Source organism: Oreochromis niloticus, linkage group LG3 (genome assembly GCF_001858045.2).
Source record: "Oreochromis niloticus isolate F11D_XX linkage group LG3, O_niloticus_UMD_NMBU, whole genome shotgun sequence".
Classification (NCBI taxonomy): Eukaryota; Metazoa; Chordata; class Actinopteri; order Cichliformes; family Cichlidae; genus Oreochromis; species Oreochromis niloticus.
In genome coordinates, this window is record NC_031967.2 from 50,790,395 (window position 1) to 50,815,537 (window position 25,143).

The 25,143-nt window shown below is 40.5% G+C and overlaps 1 protein-coding gene across 2 annotated transcripts in view; it reads left to right on the plus strand.

Annotated features, from left to right (window-relative positions):
* Positions 1-25,143, plus strand: part of LOC102075544 (uncharacterized) — a 60,768-nt gene that overhangs the window by 19,224 nt on the left and 16,401 nt on the right. Inside the window, exon 1 of one of the 2 annotated variants that reach the window (XM_019360256.2) lies at positions 24,020-24,199. The exons of the other annotated variant lie outside the window; for it this stretch is intronic. The gene's annotated coding sequence lies outside the window, so the exon portion shown is untranslated. Of the gene's footprint in view, positions 1-24,019; positions 24,200-25,143 lie in introns of those variants that run through there. 2 annotated transcript variants of the gene reach the window in all.

The following is a 25,143-nucleotide window of genomic DNA, read 5'->3' on the forward strand; positions in this document are numbered from 1 at the left end:
GGCCATGTACTAGACACCACTTGATGCCGCAGTTTGCATTGCTCTTGATGATGTAATCTTGGATGCACCTGGAACCACTAAATGATAATATGGCACGTACCACATTTGAATTAGAGGTCATTCATGGTTTTGTAACATGCAAAGAACCCCCTTTTTATTTCATTTTCACACACACACACACACACACACACACACACACACACACGCACACACTTCAACATATATTTGGACAGGACACCGGTATATGACAGTTTGAAGAAACAGGAAACGGACACATCTTCATATATTAAGAAGAAATAAGTAGACTACAGATAAGGTTTGACTGTTTTAAGGTATTCAGAACGTCTAATATTAATTCTAATATTCCATTTAACCTTTTGAAAAACAGTTACCAAATTTCTGGTGACTTGTGTGGAGCTAGGGATGGGTTTTGTTTCAGCCATATACTAACAGGCAATTTTCAAAAAGTAAACGATCTTACCTTCGATGTAAAGTATTAGAGATTTTGGCCTTACAGTTTTTCTGTTAAGAGCTCTTACAAAAAGTAATTCATAAAAGGGAATATTTCTTATAACCAAAATGTGGACATTAGCTAAAACCAAAGCCTAAGCTTTGCCTAGACTTGGGTTGCTAATGACCTGAAGGATGTTAAGACATTAATTGCAGTGACAACTTTATTCACTATTATAATAATAGTATTATAGTATCACGGTATACTATAATGCTATAGAAGAAAGTGAGTGATGGTAGGGGGAAGTAACAAATGGTGGAAGTTGAAGTCGGAAGAATGTTTTAGGAGTTCATGGTCTGGGTGGTAGGAAGAGTTACCAGATGTCTGGGAAAGTGCAGCTGAAGTTGTAAGGAAAACTGCCAAGAAGGTCTCTGGTTTATCCGCTGGATAAAGGAAACAGAACATGGAGACTTGGGATGAGATTTTACAGGAAAGTATTTAAAGGAAGAGGTTAACAATGTAAAATTAGAATAGCCAGGGAAATGAAGAAAGTAGACATGAGTACTTAAAGATAAGTATACTACATACTTTGATGAACTTGTGAATTAAGAAAATGACAGAGGGTGGAGGTGGAAATGAAAATGCAGAGGAAGGAACTGAGGGCTGCCACTGTACACAAAATATAAAAATTGGGGGCAGTTGCTCCAGGTGACATACCTAAGAAAGTTTGGAAACATCTAGGAGAGACTGGGCTTTTTAACCAGAATATTGTGAGAGGATGACTGAAGAATGGAAGAATGCCTGGTACCAGTTTTTAAGAGTTTCAGAAGCTAGGTAAGAACTAAGAAGAAAGGTGACAATCAGTGAGCAACAATATAGCTTTAAAGGACCATGACCCAACACACTGTTTTTGCTGTTGCTTAATGGTTTTTATTGATTTTGCACTCATGTACGATTTCCTGATTCTGCACACTCATCCACCAGCTTTCCAGCTGCCTGCATACTCTCCCATCTCTTGTCTCCGACCTCACTATAAGAATGGAGAAGCCTCGTTAGCTTAATCATACCCGTCTGTCCCTCCAACCTCATGTAATCATGTGGGGTTACATGAGGGATCAGCTCTGAGCCCCTTCATGTGTACCGTGGTGATGGACTGGTTGACATATGTCAAATAGGACAAAATATTAGTCCTACTAAGAATAATATTTGCAGATGATATTGTGATCTATGGTGAGGGTAGGGAGTTCTGAAAAGAAGAAGAATGACTGTTAGTACAAGCACGAAAGAATACATGCGTGAATAAGTGACAGAGGTTTAACAGTAAAGCTGACATTGTGAACTTAAAGGAGTTACCTGCAAATACCTAAATACAATTCACAGCAATGGACAGTACACAAGAGAGTGCAGACAGGGTGGAGTAGGTGGAGACAAGTGTCCGGGGGGATTTGTGTTGTGACAAAAGGATGGTAGCAATAGCGAAATGGAAGATTTACAATATCATAGTGAGATCTCCTATGATGCATGTTGTGGAGATAATGCACTAACAAAAAGACATGAAGCTGAGCTGGAGGTGAGATTTTTGTTGGGGGTGACAAGGATGGATAAGATTAGAAAAGAATATATCAGAGGGACAGTTAAGGTTGGAGGTAAAGTTAGAGAGGCAAGGCTGAGACAGTCCGGACATTCGCAGAGGAGGAGTAATGGATAATGTCGAATGTGGAGCTGTCAGGCAGGAGGAAAAGGGAAAGACTAAATAAAAGATTCATGGATGTAATGCAGGGCACACAGAAGGTTGGGAAAACAGAGGAGGATACTGGTGATAGGATGAGATGGAGGCAGATTATCAGCTGTGGCGACCACTAAGGGGAGCAGCTAATAGACTTAAAAGAAATCTATTCAAGAGTTTTTCTTGCAGAAGCACAAATATATTTTGTGAGACTCTGTTAAAAACTTCATCACTGCAACCGTATTGAATAACTTACAGCATGTTTTAGCTTTCACAAAACATGAAATTATTTACTATTTTTCTTTTTTTGCTGTCTTCCATAGGTCATGTTCATCAACATTTCCTCCTCTCTCTCATCCTTAAATTCCTCCGTTAACTCGTTTGACTCAATATGCCAGAATTCAACAGTCTTTACCATCTACACCTCCATGACCATCCTCCTCTTCCTTCCACTCTACATCTTCATCCTCTACATGGGCTTCCAACAGTGGTGTCAGAAATCTGCACATACAGGGACAACAATGACCAACTCCAACTTCTTCACCTACAACATGATGTGGGTGGAGAGTTTTGGAGCTTTTGGATCGATCTTCTACACCGTGGGTGGTTACACCAATAACATAATAATGATGTATGTTGGGATTCTTATGTTTAACATGCCTCTTCCTGTAGAGACTTTGTTTCATGTCCTGACCTGCCTGGAGCGCTACCTGGCTGTTGTTCACCCCATCACCTATATGCGTCTACAAGAATCACATGGTGTCAGGATTAGAAACATCTGTGCTGTTTGTGCTTGGCTGCAGTGTTTTGCATGGTTGGGAATTTATGTCTTTGCTGGGCCTCAATTTTTAAATATCATAATTTTGTCCTACTTGGTTATCTGCATGGTTGTTGTTGTTTTTTGCTGCCTATCTGTTCTTCTTGTTCTGAATCGCCCAAGACCAGGGGATGTGGGCCACAACAAGGAGCATGTTGATCAATCAAAGCTCAAGGCTTTCCGGATGATCATGGTGATAACAGGAGTGCTCGTGCTGAGATTTGCTGGGGTGATTATTTCGTTTGTATTGCAATATTTTTCATTGAAAGAATTGTGCGTTTTGATGGAATCAGCAGTTTGGTTGAGTGTACCCAGCCGTCTGGTTCTTCCTCTGCTGTTTCTGCACAAAGTAGGAAAACTGTCATGTTGTAGCAAAAAAAAGAAAAAAAAGAAAAAAGATTCAGGATAGGGAGTCAAGTGAATAGAAAGTTTGTAGATGTGGACAAAATCACGATATGAAGAGGCACTCATGAAGTAACTGTTGAAGTTTCAATGGCTCATTGATGTTTTAGTGTTTTTAATGTACTGTATCTCCTCAGAGATAGTTTATGTTGCTAATTATCATCTCGGTACATGGAACCAACATAACTATCAGTAATACCAGCTGGATTAGTTTAGTTTAGGAAGTTTTAGTGTGCTTCTTGTTGTGTACTATGATATTACATTACAATATTAACTTCAGATAGATGACATAAAGAGTTGAGCATTATTTTTTTGAAATGCATAGCAAACCATTCAAGAATATTCCACTTCTTTGCTTTAATAAACTCCTGGGTTGCTTTGGCTTCATGTTTTGGGTCATTGTGCCACAGCGGGATGCGCCTGTGTATTTTGCAAAGGACACAAGAGCAGATACTGTAGGAGACAGAACTCAACTTAAACCAAAAGCGAGCCTTTATTTGGGCTGATGAAAAAAACAACAATAACACTAAGGTAAAATCAGAAACCACTACTAAACTGAGAATAGGCTATGACAACTATGAAACTCTGACAAAACTATAAAAGCTATGATGAGACTATGGTTTGGCATAACAGACAATAACTGACAATGAGTGGGCAAAAACACACAGACTAAATACACACAAGGGGTAATCAGGGGAACTGGAAACACACGAGGAAACAGCTGACACAAATGAACCTAATGACGTCACAGGGAAAGTGAACCTAAACACAATGACAAAGATGCACCAAACTCTTTCAAAATAAAGCAAGAAACACTGAGAACATACAATAATCCAAGAATAAAACTAAAATATGCAAAACACTGGGTCCCAGACCCAGTACCGTGATGAATTGTCCATCTGTATTATGAAACACCGCCCAGTCAATGTGACTACATTGTCTCTGAACACATCAGAATTAATTTGGCTCCTTTTGACCTGTGTCACATCATCCATAAACACTAGCGTCCCAGGGCCAATGACAGCCATGTACGCCTAAGCAATGACACTGCCTCCGCCGTGTTTTACAACCGATGTAAAGGTATGCTTTGGATCTTGAGCTGTTCCACACCTTCTCCATACTTTTTTCTTGCCATTGCTCTTGGTTTCATTTGTCCAAAGAATGTTTTTCCAGAACTGTGCTGGGTCTTATTTAAATAATCTAGGCTTTCTATTCTTGAGGCTTATGAGTGGCTTGCACCTTGTAGTGAACCTTCTGTATGCACTTTCCTGCAGTCTTTTCTTTATGGTAGACTTGAATATCGAAACATCTAACTCCCGGAGAGTGTTGTTCACTTGGTTGGCTGTTGTGAGGGGATTTCTCTTCACCATGAAAATAACTGGATTTTTTAAATGCTTGATGAAGTTTGAGCACGACACCAAATACCGGGCATGAGGTTATTATGTGTGTGACACCTCTCAATAGACAAATATCTCCACGCCTACAACCACTAAATGATTGTCTTGTGGCCAGGGATGCACATGACATTTGAATAAGATGTCATTAATGCAAAGCACACACATTTCTCCAATCTGGCTTTCATAGAGCTCACTCTACTGAAACTGCACTTGTTAGAGACTCCAGTGACATCCTGATGAGATGTGATGCAGGAGAATGCTCTGTTTTGCTAATGTTGGATCTGACCTCTGCCAATGCACATCATAGTTTGCTCAATAGGCTGACACACTGGGTGGGTATATCTGGGTCTGCTTTGGACTGGTTCGCATCTTATTTGTGTGAACGATCCTTACTATTGCATGATGTGGAAACAGTGATTGTGGATTGTTTTGTCACTGGGATAGAATTAAGAGACGGTATTCTATATTCAAATCCATCCACACCCCGAGCCACTAAATGTTCTTTACCTGGCCACTGGCACATATAAAATTTAAATTTGCAGTCAGAGCTTTTTCAGCATGCAAAGAACTGCCACTTCTGTTTATTTTGAATTTTTCCAGACACACCTATTTTAACAATCTGTTATTGTTACAGGACACTGGTCTATTGATTGATTGATTGATTGATTGATTGATTGATTGATTGATTGATCATACTTTATTCATCCCGAGGGAAATTGGGTTAAGGCTGCCAGCCGTGCCAGCGCCGTCTTACCCTTCCGACCATACATACACTACACAAACATCACATGTGGAAGACAGGTCAGAGAGGTATAACATGGAAAAAGCACAACATGAGGAAAGATAAGGAGAAAAAAATACTCCCCCCAGACTGAGCTTCAACAGGGAGATCAGTTTGAGAAGAGGAAAAAACACCTCTGCACATAGCACATGAAAAAACTCTTAATACACCAAAGAAACACATGACAAGCAACAGGGATGGGTAAAGGGTGAGAGACAGCCAGAGTAGACAGTACATCCGGGCCTGCAGCATATGTGCTAGTCTCCATGATCCACCGTCAGCATCGGAGGGGAATAAGCGTTGAAGGCATTTGGAGGGGGAGGGGGGATGAGTGTACATCTGCATGTGTATATGTCTGTGTGTGTGTGTGTGTGTGTGTGTGTGTGTGCGTGTGTGTGTGTGTGTGTGTGTGTGTGTGTGTGTATGTGTCCAGAGTTCAGCTGAGACAGTGTCCTTCGACCTGCCAGGCTAAGTAAACAGTCTTCCAGCCAACCCAGGTGGCCTTGCATAGAATGGGAAGAACAGTCTCAACACAGTCGTTATCAGTGTGTTGTTGTTCAGCTCCAGCCTTGCAGCTGGCGCCAAAAGGGTATCCGCATGAAGTGATGGTGGTTTTTACTTTAGTGCGAACAACTCATATGAATTTCAGAGCTGTTCTAACAGTCCAACACTGGTCACTCAATCTCCCGTTGGAGAGCCTTTGCTCTTCTCCATGATGTTATCAGATCTACGCTCCGTGATGTTGTCATTCTTGTGCTCAAAGAGCCGATTTCTGAGAACTCACGACCACAGTGAGCTTCTCCAAGATGTAATCCAGTCTGCACTCAGAGATCTTATTCTGAGTATTCACGGCAGCCGTGCGGTTCTCCAAGATCTTATCCCTGCTGCACTCAATGAGCCCATTTTGAAAACGCCTTGTCCCATCGTTTCAATCCCAGCAGGCAGCCTTGTGGGGGTTTGAACAGCTGGTTCCGCTTTCTTAATTCTTCGATAAGTCAGGGCCAAGCCAGCTCCGATCAGCAAGAACCCTGTTACCATGGTTCAGAATAGGTAGATATCTTCAGCACTCAGGCTCACCCGAGCCCAGACTTCTCGTTGAGAAAAGGGTGTCAATAGCATTCAGAGACCAGTTGATCAAATCCATAATTCCTCTTTTAGGTTTTAGAGAGCAGACTGTGAGAGAATGTTCCAGGGAAAAGTAATACAAAAAACACGAGACTAGACAAGGACACAAGAGGCTAAGCAGGGAAGATAAGGGAGAGGAGAGGAGGAGGAGAAAAGTGCGACCGCCTTCGTCAAGAGCAAGAGATGGCAGTGTGTGTTAAAAAACAGAAAGAGACATGCCAAGAAACAAACAAAAACCACAACCACACACTTCAAGTTCCTGCACATCTTTCACAGGGGAAACATGATCAGGTGATGGACCTCAGGTGTGTCAGCCTCCCCTGACACCACACCCTGATCCCACTGCTTCACCCCTCCCCTGCAGCTGAGCCACAAACCACACCCCGCCACAGATAGGCTTCATTACCAAGTCTCAGTGTTTTGCTTGATTGGTTTATGTACCATGAAAAATACTAAAGATGCATGGGTCCAACAGTTTCTTTGCTGAGTGATGGTAACATTAATGTTCTTAGAAACTCTTCATGTAAAGCAACTTAAAGGCAGTGAAGTCAACTGGCACCAGCAGACTTTGAATACAAATTTTTAAATGATCTGCTCTAAGGACATCTACAGTGTTTCGACCTTTAAGAACACCAAATCGCTGAAAATTATTTGTACTAATGAATATATCTGTTAGCTGAAAAAGTAATTTGTAAAATAAGATAATTGTAAAAAGATTGTATTTTAACGATAATATATATTTACTGTGTGTGTGTGTTTGTTTTGTGTAAACGCTTAACAGAGATGATTGTTCTTTCATTCAAATGTTTGTGCTCCTGACCTTGGAATCTGATTCCCATTTAGCACTATGTTTGGAATTTTGCTCATTAAAACCTTACCTGCAAGAAAGGAAAAACCCCCAAAACAAAACAGAAAGATGAAGAAAGCAATGAGTTTGCACCTTTTCTTTACACACAATCATAAACAACACATAAAGTTTGAAGTAGTGAGAAATATTTCAATAAGTTATCAGAAAAGAGCAGTCAGACTGTTTAGAGGTGCATCACAAGGAATATCAAGAACATACCATGCTTACGTATTTAAAGATTTACTGTTGACTTATTGATGTGTGTGTATATATATATATATATATATATATATATATGTATATATATATATATATTAGGGGTGCAATGATACACAAAATTCACGGTTCGGTTCGATACTTTGGTGGCACGGTTCGATATTTTTTCGATACAAAAAAATGTTCATGCCTTTTTAATTTGTCATTTATTAAAATTATAAATATATATTTTAACTCAAAAGTACAGTTTTTAAATTTAATGTTGCTGAAACAACAAAATAATACAAAAAATAAATCTATCTGATCGAGAAATCACTAATCTTTGAAAAAGAGAAATGGCACTTTCCAAAATAAAAGCTATACTATACGCTTCTTCTGGGCTATATTATCAGCAGCATATTAAACATATCAGGTCCCCATAAGGAGAATCATGTGCTAACGGCTGTCTAAATGACTCGGGTAAAGTTTGTAGCATGCGTGCTTGTTGTTTTTGTCTGCTTCCACTTGTGTTTGCACTAGGACAGGGGTCTGCAACCTTTTACACCCAAAGAGCCACTTGGACCCGGTTTCCACGCAAAAGAAAACACCGGGAGCCGCAAATACTTTTTGAAATCTAAAATGAAGATAACACTGTATATATTGGTTTTTATCTTTGTGCTTTGTGTGAACAACTAAAGTAAGTAAGTAAAGTTTATTTATTAAGCGCTTTTCACAGACAGGCAGTCACAAAGCGCTGTACACAAATATTAAAATAAACAATACAATCAATAGACATTATACACAATGTTAAAGACCAAATGTAAATAATGTAAAGAATATAAAATACATAGATCAACAAAAGGCTTGTTTGAACAGAAAACTTTTTAACTGCTTTTTAAAAGAATCTACAGAGCAACTAAGGTCTGTTGCTTATGAAATCCATGAAGTGCTACAGAGAAAATTACATTTTATTTATGTAATTAACACATTTTGAACTCTTAAAGAAATATAACAAAAGGAAAGAAACCCAGCTGAACTAAAATGTAGCAAACAAAAACTGTTGTGAGCCGCCACCCTTTTCAGGTCAAGGCTTTTGGAGCCTTGACCTGACTTTTAAAAAGTAATTGGAAAAAAAGCACTATGCCGCTAAAAAAAAAAAAGAAGATATTTGCAAAATTCTGCCTAAATATCTATTTTACCTTGTTAATGTGTGTGGCGGGGCGTGGTCTGCAGTGCTGCTGAATGGGAGTCGGACACACCTGAGCGGCACCCGCAATCACGCCTCGCCGCCTTAAAGCCTGTGCTCTCTCTGCTGTTGTGTTGTCGGGCTGTGAGCTGAAAAGCTACAGCCGGCTGTATGCGTACAGCAACCGTGTGTGAAAAGTGGTCAATAAAGAGATGCTGAAAAGCGTGTTCATGCAAACATTGTCGGGTCTGCAGTGATTTGTTTACAATGAGACTTCTGGTCCCGAACCTCTGCGCACAGAGTCCGCAAATCGGGGCTTACAGTCGCAGGACTGTAAGCTGTCATCTGTGAGGCGTGAGCGGTGTTTGTTTTTAACATAGTTCACGGTGGAGAACAGCTGCTGACATAATGTGGATCCGAAGATCCATAATTGGCCGACCTGGGGTTGAAAGTCTCGATATATGCACGGCGTTTCGGCGGGTATACCGGCTTCCGCGAGTGTGACGCTTATTTTGAGTGATGAAAAAAATAATAAGATATAATTTTATTTTTATATTTCAAAATCACAATAATCTTCCAATTTAGAACTACAAGTTAAAAAAAGAACTAAACACAAATAAAATGCACTTCAGCAAAATACTTCTTCTATTTTCCCAAACCACTCGGAGCTGCAAAATAAGGACTAAAGAGCCGCATGCGGCTCCGGAGCCGTGGGTTGCCGACCCCTGGCCTAGGATGATGTCGGCATAAATGTGCAGTGATATTCGTTGTGTTCCCCCTAGTGCTGTCAGCGTTAATCTCGTTTACAAGCTAACTGTGCTAACACACTAGTTCGCACCAATTGAGTATTGCGTGGCACATCCGACATACTGTTTTACTTTTGTCCATGACACACTTACCATCAGGGTGAAGCGTCACATGAAAACCAAGATAGTTCCAAAGGCCAGATCTGAATGAGGGTGGTTCAGTTACAAACACTTTTTTTTTTAACAAAATACAAAATTAGGAGAAAAAGGTGCAAAAGGTGTTGCATGTTTTTTGTTTTTACATTACCTTAAAGGCAACTCAAAGACATGGGCTATTTAAATTATTTAATTTTTTTTTTCCAATGATGACTCTGGCTTGAGTGACAGAAGTTAATTGAACTGAACCATGATGATGTTTAATAATAGGTCAATAAAGAAATAATAATCAAAATAACCCTTTATACTCGGTTGGATCATTTTAAAATTGTATTAGAGGTGCACAAAAGCTTTTAAAGTAACAGAAGCTAATCAAATCAATCAAGATGATAGAGATTTAATATTAATCACTAATCCAAATCATCCTGTAGCTTCCTTGAATGCTTTTCAGAGCTAAATCCAGATACATCCACCTATCATCTATTACATTCAGTTCAAAATCATCCATATGATCACTACACTGATGACCCAAGAAGAAATGAGTGTTGGGAGCATGTTCTTTTGCATGAATCAGCTGATTCTCAGAGGGTGAGGTCAAAACTCCTTTCCAATTGGATTCTTGTTTACAACCTTGTACACAAAATTAGACCACAATCAATAGATTTACTCTTCATAAGAACTATGTGAAAATGTTTTAATAATGGATCCACCTGGATAATGGAGAGGGGATACAGGCAGCTGTAGCCAGTTGCTGTCTGCAAGCCAACTGGAGTCACCAAACTTGTTGGTTGTGTTTTTCATATCGGTTCCTTTTGGAACATTTTGATGGAATTAACTGACAAATAATATAGCGTGTTTTCTGTCACAGATCTTTCAGAAAGTTCATGCTTCAGTTTTGGTGGGCAAAACTGTACTTGTTGGCCTCTGGAACTACTTAAACTATATCTTAGTAGCTCATGCTTTTTTTTTTGTATCAAGCTTGTTAACCAAGTGAGCTACTATTAGCAGATAGCTTTCACCCCATCTTTTAATCCAAATATGGCCACATTTGAGAACATCAGCAGCAGCCACAACTAACCACTTAGTTGTGTCATGGTGATTACATCCATCTTTATTGCAGTGTATGTATACAGCTCTATAGAGTTCAGTGCAAATGTGTACTGTTTCTAGGTATTAACCACGGTCTGTACAGCTAAGCTGTCACATTTTCTCAAATAACGCAACTATGATTCATCATCTAAAACCATCAAAACCACCTCCCAACTATACTAAGTTATAGTAAATTATTAAGTAATAGTAGTAATAAAACAATATTGGAAATAAATACTACTGGTAATAAATAGTATTCAATAGTACAGAATAGACTAGCCCATTATTGTCAATGTAAATACACAACACCAACTGTGCAGGAATAAAATGTAAGTAGTAAGACAGCAGGAATAAATAAAAAACAGGGGAAATATATGCAATCAAGAAGAATTTATATATAAAAAAGACACACATTGGACTTGGTTTGAGTTTAGAGCCTGTATGTAAGTGGCTGCCCAGAAACCTGAAGGTGGAGACAGATTCCACCCGCTCCTCATTTATAATCAGATAGGAGTGGCCCTAAAGTCCATTAGGAGTTGTTTTGTTTGAGGGACGGTCAGCTTCAGGCTATTTTCTGAGCACCAGCAGGACAACTTCTCTGCCTCTGCCCACAGCACAGGGCGGAGGCCCCTATCCTGAATCTTTTTTTTTTGCTACAACATGACAGTTTTCCTGCTTTGTGCAGAAACAGCAGAGGAAGGACCAGACGGCTGGGTACACTCAACCAAGCTGATGATTCCATCAAAGTGCACAAGTCTTTGAGATCAATCAATGACATATTTTTGATCACATAACAAATCATCAACCCAACAAATCTCAGCAGGAGCACTCCTGTTATCACCATGATCAGGTGGAAAGCCTTGAGCTTTGATTGATCAACATGCTCCTTGTTGTGGCTCACATCCCCTGGTCTTGGGAGATTAAGAACATGAAGAACAGATAGGCAGCAAAAAACAACAACAACCATGCAGACACCCAAGTAAGACAAAATTATGATATTTAAAAATTGAGACCCAGGCAAGGAAATAATCCCCAACCATGCAATGCACTGCAGCCAAGCACAAACAGCACAGATGTTTCTAATCCTGACCCCATCTGATTCTCGCAGACGCATATAGGTGATGGGGTGAACAACAGCCAGGTAGCGCTCCAGGCAGGTCAGGACATGAAACAAAGTCTCTACAGGAAGAAGGATGATAAACATAAACATCCCAACATACATCATTATTATGTTATTGGTGTAACCACCCACAGTATATAAGATCGATCCAAAAGCTCCAAAACTCTCCACCCACATCATGTTGTAGGTGAAAAAGTTAGAGTTGGTCATTGTTGTCCCTGCATGTGCAGATTTCTGATGCCAATGTTGGAAGCCCATGCAGAGGATGAAGATGTAGAGTGGAAGGAAGAGGAGGATGGTCATGGAGGTGTAGATGGTGTAGAAAACTTTGCTGACTGTTGAATCCTGGCATATTGACTCAAACGAGTTAATGGAGGAATTTAAGGATGAGAGAGAGGAGGAAATGTTGATGAACATGACCTATGGAAGACAGCAAAGGAAAAAAAAACAGTAACATATGGAATAATTTATTGTTGTTTAGAAAATACAGTAAAGTTTTGCATATGCTGACAATGGTCATGTTTTTAACCAAGCCTGCATCTGTGCCTTTGCAAGAACAATTCATATAAATGAATTTCTAAGATTTTTTAGTTTGTACTATTTCCTTAAACTTAAAAAGTTTTGTCATGTCAGCCATGTAGTCTTGCTTCCCACTACAGTCCAAAGACATGCAAGTTAAGTGGTGATTGTAAGTGGTAACAGATGCTTCTTTCTTTTAGCTCAGTGACAGACTGTCAACCTGTACAGGGCGTATCCTGCCTTTCAACACATGCAGCTTCACAGGGGCCAGCACCACCACAACCCTGAATTGGATAAGCAAAAAAAAAAAAAAATGGATGGATGGGTGAATGGAAAGCCTCACATGCTGCTTGTCTTTGTAACATTAAAAGATTCTTATATGTTCAGGGATTTGTCTTTCACACTATCGTGTTTTGACAGTAGCCCAGTATTGGCTACCTGAGAGAAAAGTCCTCATATATGAGGATGAAAGAGGAGGCTGAATAATAATACTAAAACATATTAATAATAACAAAGAAAGAAGTCACTGTAATTAACCTCATAACCTTCAGGTTGTTCACAGCTGAAGTTATGACTAAGCTTCAGGTTTGATTTTAACTAACATCCACATCTTTCATTAATGATGCATACTCCACATTCAATAATATTATTGTAGAAGTGTTGGATTTTTTTAAATTTTTTTCTGTTAGAGTACTTTTTGAGCTGTACATCTGTTTTGTGCGGCTCACAAAACTCTGTACTACATACAATTTAAGGTTCCTTGAGGAAACTGTTGATGTGATATAAATTGAATTAAAATTGATTTGAGTCATAGTCAGCTAAAAATCAACTTTGTTTCGGCAAATTTAATCAGTTAGTAAAGAAATTATATTAGTATTTTATAACATAATATCACTTAATTTTTTCAGTGTCTATCGCAGCTGAATCACAAAATTAGAAAATAACCTCTCTTTACGGCCTCATATAGGTGGACTGAGGGTGGTAAATTTAAATGTAAACATAAATACTATAAATATGCTATATGTGTTTTTATTGTCTGTGTCAGTTTGCTCTTATAGCATATTATAGTATGTTGCCATTCATGTGGCTGTATTATAGGTTTGTGTATTCTCTTAAGTACTTTGCAAATAAAAAAAGAAGGTATGTGTTGGTCAATAAATCTGATTCTGACTTTGACAAGATTCCCAACACCACTGGCTGACATGCAGCTTCAAACCATGACAGCAGCATGTTTCACATGTTGTACCTCTCTCCTGAACTCCACCATAAATTTTTACTAACAAGCTATAGATTAATCCACTGATGGGCCGGATGCATCTTTCAGGATATGTGTCAAGTTGTTGCTGGACGCTTTCCTATTTCTTAAGAACTTGACTTTAAGAAACTGTTGTGTTGCCTTTTAGGTCTGTGTTAGATTTGTATTGTGATTGTCATTTATGCTTAGAAATATCTACTTATATATTCTTAGAGTTTTATAATTAGGTGTAGATTGGTAGAGGTTTGATCCTTAATAGTCTGCAAGCTTTGTGTGCATTCCAGAGCTCTCTGACTTTCACACCCACATTTTAGGAGCATGGGAGAGGTCGTACCTTGTCTTATTGTTTTATGGTAGGATAAACGTATCTATATCTGTTTTAGGCTAAGTGCCTTTTGTTTAGATGGACGGCTCTGGGGAGTCTTCCTGGGGTCACAGTTTGACCCCCACACACAGATACACACACACACACACACACACACACACACACGCACACACACACACACACGGTATTCTTCGTTCACATGTATACCTATAAGATGTCATATGTTAATGAACCTATGCATATTCATGGAACCACAATAAAAGAGCAGTGTTACAGGGGAGTGGACGAGAGCAACTGGGGTCAAGCGAAGGAACGGCGCCTGTCCAGTTCTCTCCCGTGCACGTGAAACATAAAGAATGTTGCCTACTCGGGTCTTGCTTGCTGTGTAATTACATTGCCTTCAACGTTCCAGCGAATAGGTTCAAGCTACAAACCTATCATTAATTGGTCCTTCGACGCCGGATCCCTGGAGTCGGCATTCACCGAGGAGAGAACCCTGACGTCAGCGAGACGTGAGAATTTGTCATCGGGCCGGTGGATTAGCTGTCTGTTTTCTCTCCCCGACGAATGACGATCGGCGGGATCCGAGGCTGATATTACACGCTAAGCAACGCCGAGTAAGTTGGAAGAGTTGACTGGGTTAGTGTCCCTGAACTGGGTTAGGGTCCCAGAACTGGGTTAGGGTCCCAGAACTGGGTTAGGGTCCCGAGAGAGAGGTTTTGGTGAAATCGCCCAAGGGCCCAAGCGTCCGGTGAGTGTCCGGTTCTGAAATCGCCCTGGGTTTGTGTCCCGAGCGTCCCTTCACTGGGTTTTGAGTCGCGCGACTGGGTTAGGGTCCCAAAAGAGTGTTGCTGTGTTTGTGTGAATGACTGCGGAGCAGGCATGGTCTGTGACACGGTTGTTGTTGTTGTCATTGGTTCCTAAGCAACCAAGAGTGTGTCCGAGCGTGACAGACGTTTATGCTGGACTTCGCTCCTGGGAGCGCACAGTATTTAAAAAAAAGAAAAGAAAAAGTGACGGCTCCTTAGCTGCGCGGGTTCACGCGAGCACGGTCGCGCGGGTTTCACGCGGACCTGAGCCGTGCGGTTAATTGCATGCTTATAAATGGAAGAGATTAAGTTTTCAGAAAACAGCAGCCTTGAAGAGTGTGTGGAGAAGGCCAGCCCACATCAGCAGCAGTTAAGATATGCTCTGGTGAATGGCTTCCCCCACCCCTTGCTGACACAAAATGTTTAGATGATTCTTTAGATTTCCCTGATCAACAACAGCCTGTGCTCCAGACCATTAATTTAACCAGTTGTTAACAGTAATCTGCATTAAGCTTAAGGTTGCTCAAATACAGTACAATGACATATGAGATGAAGTAAAATAGGTAAATATTTTACCTAATTACGTGCATAGAGGCACTTGACCTGTTTGAAAGACTGTCGTCTTATTATGAGCCATTGTTGAGATATAGAGCACACCTATGAAAACAACTATTATGCTGAACCCTGTGTGAAACAGCTGAAAACTACATGATGGAGAAGCTGAGTTGAATATGAAAATGTAAGTCTTTGCCACTGTGGGCAAAGCACGCAACCACAGTGTGAGGTTGTGTTGCTGTCTCTTCTGAGCTGATGAGCAAGCTACACATTATCAGATCAGGAGCTGCTGAGAACTCATCAAAGAGAGAGAAACAGAACTATGATAACTCGAGTATGTAGCGTATCCGTGAGTTCAGCTTCTTCTTTCAGATGCGCAGCAGTTTTCCTGGATCTTGATTCATGTGTGTAGATGTTCATAGCATCAGCATCATGTTTTTGTTTATTTGCTTTGTTGGGTTGAAAAATAAATAAACTTGTGATCATACTTATGGATCTCCATGGCACATATCATCAGCCATATGATTTATTTATGCAGATGAAAAAAGTGAGTGTGAATGTGCCTGACGTCACAGTGTGTGCGCTGTGTAAAAGTAATTATCTCCAATTGTGAGAGCGGTGATTCTGCAGGTCACCAGCTAGTGTAAAGAAAAAAAGAGTAAAACAGAGACAAAATCTACATTGTAGATGGAAAATAATAGGAAAAAGGTTTTGTGTTTATTAGCCAAGAACAACTACAATCTCATTTTCTGCTTTTAAGAAAGGAGAGTTCTGTGTGTTGGTTAAGCAGTGACCTGGATCAGTTTTTCACATGCAGCAGTCAGAATAAAGTTATAGTTTAAGATCATTGGAAATGTTCAGGCCAATTTTTGGGCTAACTTATTTACAGCACCATGTGTCCCTCATCCTCACAAGTGAGCTCTCACTCCTCCCTGAAGACAAGGAATGCAGTTCCAAGAGCAATAACATGGCAGATAAAGAGACAGCAGCAAAGTCCTGAGCAAAGAGTCCCAGCAAGCAGCAGCAGTGTGGACAAACAGCATCAGAGAAGAAGAGCAAACCATCATCCTGACTGATTGGATGAATGACACTGTGTTTCCAACAAGCTGCAAAGTCACTGTGCTTGTGAAAAGGACGTTTGAGGAGAACTGAGGAGACTGTTGGAGTTTGACATTTGACACTTTCGGAGTAAAATGGCAAGAAGAGACAGTGGAACACAAGACAAAGCTGAAGAAGAACTGCCGGCTATTGGACTGTTGAAGTGGGAGAGAACAACAGAGTGGGAGCAGTAGGTGAGAACACAGAGGAATTGCTGTTGTTTAATGTGGGAAATCAAAATTTGGGTTAGCAAACCTGGGGAAAAGAAAACTGACTGCTTAAGTTGGAAAATTGTGAAGGAATCTGAAACACTGCAAAAAGAAACATATACAAAATCACACACACAAGCAGAACATGCATTAACCCTACTAACACAAACAAGAGAGCCCATGAAGATTAGACAACATCTTAAGCATGTGAGCCTGTTTATCACCTTGTCCAAGTCACCTGGTGTGATGCAAAGATCAGTGGACTCATAGCACATTAGTTACAAAATGATCAATTAATAGCAGAGAAGTGTGTAGGAAAGGCAGCTTTAAGAACATGCCCTGCTGGAGATGCGACTCCAGACACATTGATTGAACCTGCCTAATAACACAAACACACATGCAATGAAAATCAGCTTGTTATCTCTCATCATTGTTAAAATAGTGTAAATTTAACAGAGACTTGTTATCAAATGCTGAATTTATCCAATGCTGACAGTTAACTCTCTAGGTTGCAGGACAACAGTTTAATTTTTATGGGGAAAAAAAGATTCTGGTTTGACCAACCAGTGATCAGACAATAAATTTAGTTGTTAATATAGTAAATTGGGAGATGCTTTCTGCCTGACTGATGAAGCACAAGTAATTTACTGTATGAGGGAAATTCTATTTTTGTGATAATATTTTGAACATGCATTTCTGTTGTCCTGTCATCTTAGTGGGTTAATAGCTGATATGCAAATTAGTTGATGGTTCTTAGATTAATGAAAGGTGACTGAATTCTAGCACGAGTGAATGGGATGTGTTGGAGTGGAGACACTAAAACACTGAGTTTCCTGTTGTGATGTGCGAGTGAATCCTGCATCCAGATACACAACTCTGAATACATGAGAACAAACTTCTTTTGTGGAATGTATGACAACATGTCACATGTTTTATGATGACGGGGAAAAAGGAAAACCAAATAAAATTTGTGGCCTAAATGAGTAAAAAGTACAGTCCTGGGGATTAAAATTCATAGCTAATAGGACATGAGGCTTATGTTGTGTGTTGTGCGGCTGATGGTTGGTTTGGAGTTTATCTAGCTGATGATTTTTCTTTTGTTGTGAAGTTGAGCCTGCCAATTAGTATGATGGTATGATAAACCATGCTAATGGTATGATTTACCCTCCTGAGATGAGGAGCATGTGTCATGACTTAACGAGGCCTTTTTATTTTGATACTTTCATAGTGCACTGAAAGTTTTGTTTGATGATCTCTGTTTGAGCAGATCTGCACGATTAGAACAGAAGCGCTATACGACGCATCGTCGAGGAAATTGTTGCAAGTGAGTTTCTCCAAAAGATTGCAATGGGCTCTGGAGAAAGCCACTTATATGGGACAATTAGAAAACAGGTCCCTACCCAAAAAAGGATTAAGCGAGATAATCCCATATAAAGTTCTTCTTTTCTTTTTGAAATGACGTCATTTTGCTGAGAAGTGGAAATGAAAATGCGACAATAATTTCCACTGTCAGCAAAGAAAGAATGAATGAATGCATGAATGAATGAGTGGAAGAGGAGAAAAAATTGACTGACTGGTAAAAGCGGACAGAAGCTGACAGACTGACTGACATCACTGTGCGAAGTTAACCCCCACCTGACAAAGGTGCAGATGAATCTATGTGTGTTTCTCTTTTTTGGAGCAGAAAGAGGACAACAACATTTGAGGTTGCGTGAGCTTTGGCTGTACCGATTTAACCTTTTAAATGTCACTTTCTGTGTCTGTGCATCTACCAGGGGTGTTATTCATTACCTTGTGTTGCTCACAGAGGTAACTGTGAGAAAGTGTGTATACACCTGCGCAGCGCTAACATTTCTACAGCATTACAGTTCTTCATGTGATTTGATCATGTGATTTATACCAGGACAGCTGGTTGATGTTTTCTACTACAGGATTTCTGGGTTTATGTGTGAAGAAAACTGTGTTTACAGGTTATGAGTTGGTGATGCTGTTACACTGTGTTGTTGGGGAAATGTTAAAGGTTACTTTGATGATGTGAATAACATGTGAGACATTTCCTGTGTTGAAACTAGTGTCACTTCTTTCCACAGCTATGGATGGCTAACTTTATGGTCTTTTATAGCACCTCTGGAACCTGTCAACTTGTGCCTGACCTCCAGGATTGTCCATGTGTGTTGCTGATGTTGTTTTTCTAAGGGTGCATGTAGAGGATTCAGCAGAAACGGACAAGTAACATGAGAAAGCAACTAAGAGATGCAGTGTTTATGGAATAGTTTGATATGGGGCTCATTAGCTGGCCACTACTGAGCTCCTAGTGTTAAATACATGGAGTGACTTTGCTTAAGGGAAGTCACCGATTACACTAATGTTAACTGAGTACATGGGATGATCCATGTCTGAGGCAAATTATGCCAATAATTGTAGTTTACTGATTTGAGAAAACCTGCACGTGGTACTTGTCCTGCTGATGCTGAATGCTTTATTACTCTAATGATACAATTGTTTATAGGTGTGGAGTTTGATTTCACTTCCAGGTTTTGTTTTCCAGGCCATGATGGTGTGTATGATGGCTCCAGGCAGAGCCAGATGTTGAGCACACTTACTGTGCAAAACACACTAACATCTTTTATTGCAGGGTTACAGAGCTACTCCAGAGGGGGGAGACACCCTGATGTTGCCTGGGACATGATCTAGCTACCCCTTTTCTTTAAGACAGGAATCTAGGGTTGATGAGTTGACTCATGGGAGTGTCCATGCGTCAAGAGGAGGGGTCCAGAATTACAGAGTTACATGAAACTATGTTTTCTATGTTTTCTGAACTATGTTTTTATGATTTTTGTGTGATCTTCGTGATTAACAGTTCAGACGGGTATTAAACCTATGCAAGTGGTGCATCCATGTTCAGATGAGGCTTTGATGGTCCATAGATGAAGCTCACTGAACTAAAGAATGTGGTTTGATGATGCTTTACATGCTTTCCAAGTAGGAGTTTTTCCTCCTAGCAAGGAAATACAGGTGCAGCAGTCAGAGTATTGCTGAAAGGAATCTCCTGAGAAATCTTCAGAGGCCCAGTGAGAAGCAACCCATTCCAGGCATAGCTGACAGTCCGGGCAGTGGTTGAGGTCAAAGGTCGAGCTGTTTGGGGCCCATTGGGAGATCAGATTCCACAGCAAGGACCACGAAGCTGCGTTGGAATGAGAGCTGTGCCAAGGGGGCTTTCCAGAGGCCAACAGAGGAGATTGTGGACGACAGACGGGCACCTGAAGGATGAGGGGAGCGTGCCAAGCTCCACCGACAGCGCAGGGGGAGTCCAAGGATGGCATCATGATTCTGTGAAAAGCACAGGAACCAGAAGCTATGGTGGTGATGACAGCAGTTTCCTATGAACATCACCTAATGCTGTGTCACTATACTGTGCATATGATGGCACACTAAAGACTGCTGGGATCATAACAGCAGTAAGATAACTGGATCCAGCATCCTTTCCATAGAGGATTTTTCCTGCAGAGGATGGACAATGGAGGAGTCATAAATATCCCCTACAGGACGGAGGCCTGAAGTGAGGTGATGGGGGTTGGCAGAGAGGCCATAGAACTGGAGTGCTGAAGAGGTCTGCAGCTTTCACGATAGCTGAGACCCATGTTGACAAACAACAAACTCAACTGGTATGTTTGACTGTTTATTCTACATACATTTGGACTCTGGTCCTATGAACAGTGATGGAAACAACTGGAAGAGACATTTATGATGCCCTGCAGAACTTAAACCACTCTGCAGAGAGACGTGTGATTTACATGTCTTGTGGAGGAGCACCACCAAGCTGGAGTGATCTTGAAAATGTTAATTTCTCTTATGACCATTAACAATTCATCTGTTTGCTTGTAGGATGCAGTTTACCATTGTATGAGATCAATGAGAACTTGGATAACTGCTAATATATTTGTCAGACTGTATACGTTTACATATGCTGAGTATAAAAATGTTTGCATTGACACTGTCAGACATGACGTGATCATAACTGGGGACTTTTCTAGCATAATTGCCAAAAGGGGGGAAATGTTAGATTTGTATTGTGATTGTCATTTATGCTTAGAAATATCTACTTATATATTCTTAGAGTTTTATAATTAGGTGTAGATTGGTAGAGGTTTGATCCTTAATAGTCTGCAAGCTTTGTGTGCATTCCAGAGCTCTCTGACTTTCACACCCACATTTTAGGAGCATGGGAGAGGTCGTACCTTGTCTTATTGTTTTATGGTAGGATAAACGTATCTATATCTGTTTTAGGCTAAGTGCCTTTTGTTTAGATGGACGGCTCTGGGGAGTCTTCCTGGGGTCACAGTTTGACCCCCACACACAGATACACACACACACACACACACACACACACACACACACACACGGTATTCTTCGTTCACATGTATACCTATAAGATGTCATATGTTAATGAACCTATGCATATTCATGTAACCACAATAAAAGAGCAGTGTTACGGGGGAACGGACGAGAGCAACTGGGGTCAAGCGAAGGAACGGCGCCTGTCCAGTTCTCTCCCGTGCACGTGAAACATAAAGAATGTTGCCTACTCGGGTCTTGCTTGTTGTGTGATTACATTGCCTTCAACGTTCCAGCGAATAGGTTCAAGCTACAAACCTATCAGTCTGCCACGTGCTCTTTTGTCTGTCCACTTGTCAAGAATGTTTTCAAATTTCTAAGAACACACTACACATATGTTAAAATATAACACTATTTTGGACCCTTTGGGAATAACCTCGTTGGTGTAACAGTACTATTTTAAATGGTGTCATCTTTGGTGTTTTTCATAGATTCAGAGGTAAAAAAAAAAGTAGCAAAGTACCTAGATTGGTTCCTTTGTAAGTTCTATGTTAAGTCTAGACAAATAAATCCTGTGAGTTAGGTGCCTTTTTATGCTTGAATGATTCATAGTTGAGTATTAATTGGCATTAACAAATGAATAAAACATGTCTTTGTCAATGGTCAGGTACAATGACCAGAAAAAAAGATGAGAAAAAAAGAAGCTAGTGTTCAAATGAAGATATAAAAGCCTGGAGAACCAGACCTCTTTAAAAAAATCTTGAAGAAAGTCTGGCTCCTTGGAAGCTAAATTGGAACCAACATATATGAAGAATATATACTTTTGAACAATACTGCACTTTGTTTAATACTAATTTCAAATTAATCAACCTCATAAAAATGTGATCTCAAAAACTACTCACCTGAATCTGCATGTAGCTCAGCCAGCAGCTTCTTTTAATGTCAACAAGTGTGGTCTTCAGCACAGCTGAACCAGAAAGAAGAATCCACACATACTCTTCTAACACCCACTACATGATATTCAAAACTGTTGATTAGGTCACTGCTGGTGTTTTGCATATCAGGACTGGACACCTGCTTTACAGTCACCCACACAGTTTATCTTATATATCTTAATATAATATACAGCAATACAATATCATTTAAACAACTGACTGCTCACATTCGTTTGATTAGCTTTGTGACTTAAGAAAAGACTGGTTGTTTTGGACTAGTCAGATTCTCAAAGGCTTGACTCAGATTCTTTTTTCTAACTGAGTCATCTGGATACTGCAGAGAGGGTTTGGCGTATTTGACATTGACCGGTGTCCTTGCAGAAGCTGTTGTCTCCAATTCCTATCTGCTAGTTACCCCACTAACCAGAGCCACTAAACTGGAATTCATGATTGTGTTTTCCATATTTGTGCCTGGTGAAAAAATCAAACAAACATTAAATTGCTTGCTATAATACATCCAACTGTGTGGTACAGAGCCACTTTAACCTTTTTCCCACTGCACAAAATTAACTTTATTTGGTGGCTTTTTAACAATATTTAGTCTACATCTTAGTGGATTGTCCATTTTTCTGCCTCAGCAGATAGCCCAGACTCCAGCCTGTGCTCCACATATTTTCACATTTGGTTTCAAAACACAAGAGCAGCATAAAAAGACTTTGGCTACGTTCACACTGCAGGCGAAAGCGCATCAAATCCGATTTTTTCGCCCCTATGCGACCCGTATCCGATCTTGGTATGACAGTGTGAACGGCACAAATCCGATATTTTCAAATCCGATCTGGGTCACTTTCGTATGTGGTACTGAATCCGATATGTATCCGATGTTTTAGAAAGCGACTGCTGTGTGAACGGTCAAGTCGCATTAAATCCGTCTTTTACGTCACTGACACAAGACAGACGTCAATTATCAGCGCCGGAGAAGCGCCCGATAGGACATCGCGAACGATTTCCTACCATCCGGTGAAACTGTTGGGAAGACAACGTTGGAGAAATGTGAACATTTTATTTTTTACTGTATTTTCTGCAGATTCTGACAGAAATCTGCAACTATTCTTTGAAGCACCGCTCCCCTAAAACAGCAAAAAGGATCATTATTAGGTTATCTACATTATTATGTAAATAACAAAATAACTTAAAGCAAAAATTTGGAAACATAAAGTCCGAAGTCTTTATATTAAGGGCAATCAGTCAAACAATATTGTTTGCTCTGGGTCTAAACAGAGCGAGTTGTGTGTGACATCTTCTTTTGTGCATGCGGGCCGCTTTGAGCGTTCACACTAGAGCGCGTTTGATGTCGCATTTTATGTGTAGTGTGAACAAGCAGACAAAAAAATCGGATTTGATCAAAAAATCGGAATTGAGCATTAAGACCTGCAGTGTGAACGTAGCCTTAGATATAGAGTCCAGAAACAAATGAGTCATGTATGAGTCATGTGGTGGCTACATTAATCTTTATTACAGTTTATGGCAGCAGTGGGCAACTCTAGTCATCGAGAGCCGGTGTCCTGCAGGTTTTAGATGTATCCTTGATCCAATACAGCTGATTTAAATGACTAAATGACCTCCTCAACACGTCTTGTATTTCTCCTATATGCATAGGGTCATTAACATATAAGTCTTACATAGGTATACATGTGAACAAAGAATACCTTGTCTGTGTATGTGTGTGTGGGGTCAAGATGTGACCCCGTGAAGACTCCCCAACGCTGGTGCCAGGAGTCTAGTGGTACATTTGAACAAAAGGCCCTTACACTCAAACAGATATACGTGTGTTTGTGTTACGGCTGTCGCCGTGGGTTGGGATTAGGCTATGCAAATGTGACTGTGCAGGTGCGCCTCCGGGAGTGGTGGATCCTGGGGACGGTCCGCCAGGATTGGATGCTGCCCTGGAGGCGAAGTGTAAGGCGGCACGATTGAAGACGGAAGCCATCCATCCTCGGTTTTACCCCAACCGGCAGGGGCTGCGACATGCCCTATGTGGGTTGGCTGGTCCAGGAGGAAGTAGGGGTGGACCGCCTTTTCTGTTGGGTACAGTTTTCTCCTGTTTCGTTAGTTAGGGAGGTAAGTGACTGTTGTTTTGTTATGTTATTTTGGGGCTAGGTAAGTACACGCTCCCTTGAGTTAGTTTCCCTTTTTGTTTGTTATTTTGGCGTGGGTCCACCCGGAAGCCTGAGTGACTCCTGTGATCTTTTCTATTTGGTTTGTCTGTAAATAAAACTACTTTATGTTTTAAGTATGGTGTGATGTGCTGCTTGGGGTGGAGCAGGGGATGGATCACTCTTTCGTGTTGCGGTCGGGGTTCCTAGACAGGTGTTGTGCCAAAGTAGTTACCCCCGTCAAAAATTGTTTCCCCATCCACGAGAGCGCGCAAAGTAGGAGGAGCCACTTGCCCAGCTCCGTTCTGTACGCTACTTGTCACTGATCTGCAGTCGACGCAATAAAGAGTAAAAGCTGGAAAACGGCAGGCTCGATTAATTTAATATTAGTTTCGTGACATTGTAATGTGCCGTGTGGAAGACAATTTACATTAAACTGTACACTGAAATAACCTGCTGGGAATACTTTGTCTAGAAAAATACTTTGATACTATAATACTGTAAAACCAGACGCGATCATGGAAACACGTCGCTCTCCGGTGAATTTACACTCGGTTTACATTTTGTAGCGAAGCTATCACGAAGGAGTTTATTTGCGAAATCAATCACAGTATAACCAATAACTACAGTAACGTTGGAGAGGGTTTCTTCACAGCAAAAGTTATGGAGGGATACAGATTTTATCAGGCTGTGTGGCATCGGCTGCCAAAATGTGTGCCCCCCCTATCTGTAATCCATATTGGCTTTGCTATCACAAAGGGTATATTTGCAAAATAAGTCACAGTATAACCAATAAGTACAGTAACTTTGGAGAGGATTTCTCCTTCACAGCAAAAGTTATGGAGGGATACAAAATTTATCAGGCTGTGTGGCATCGGCTGCCAAAATGTGTGCCCCCCTATCTTTAAT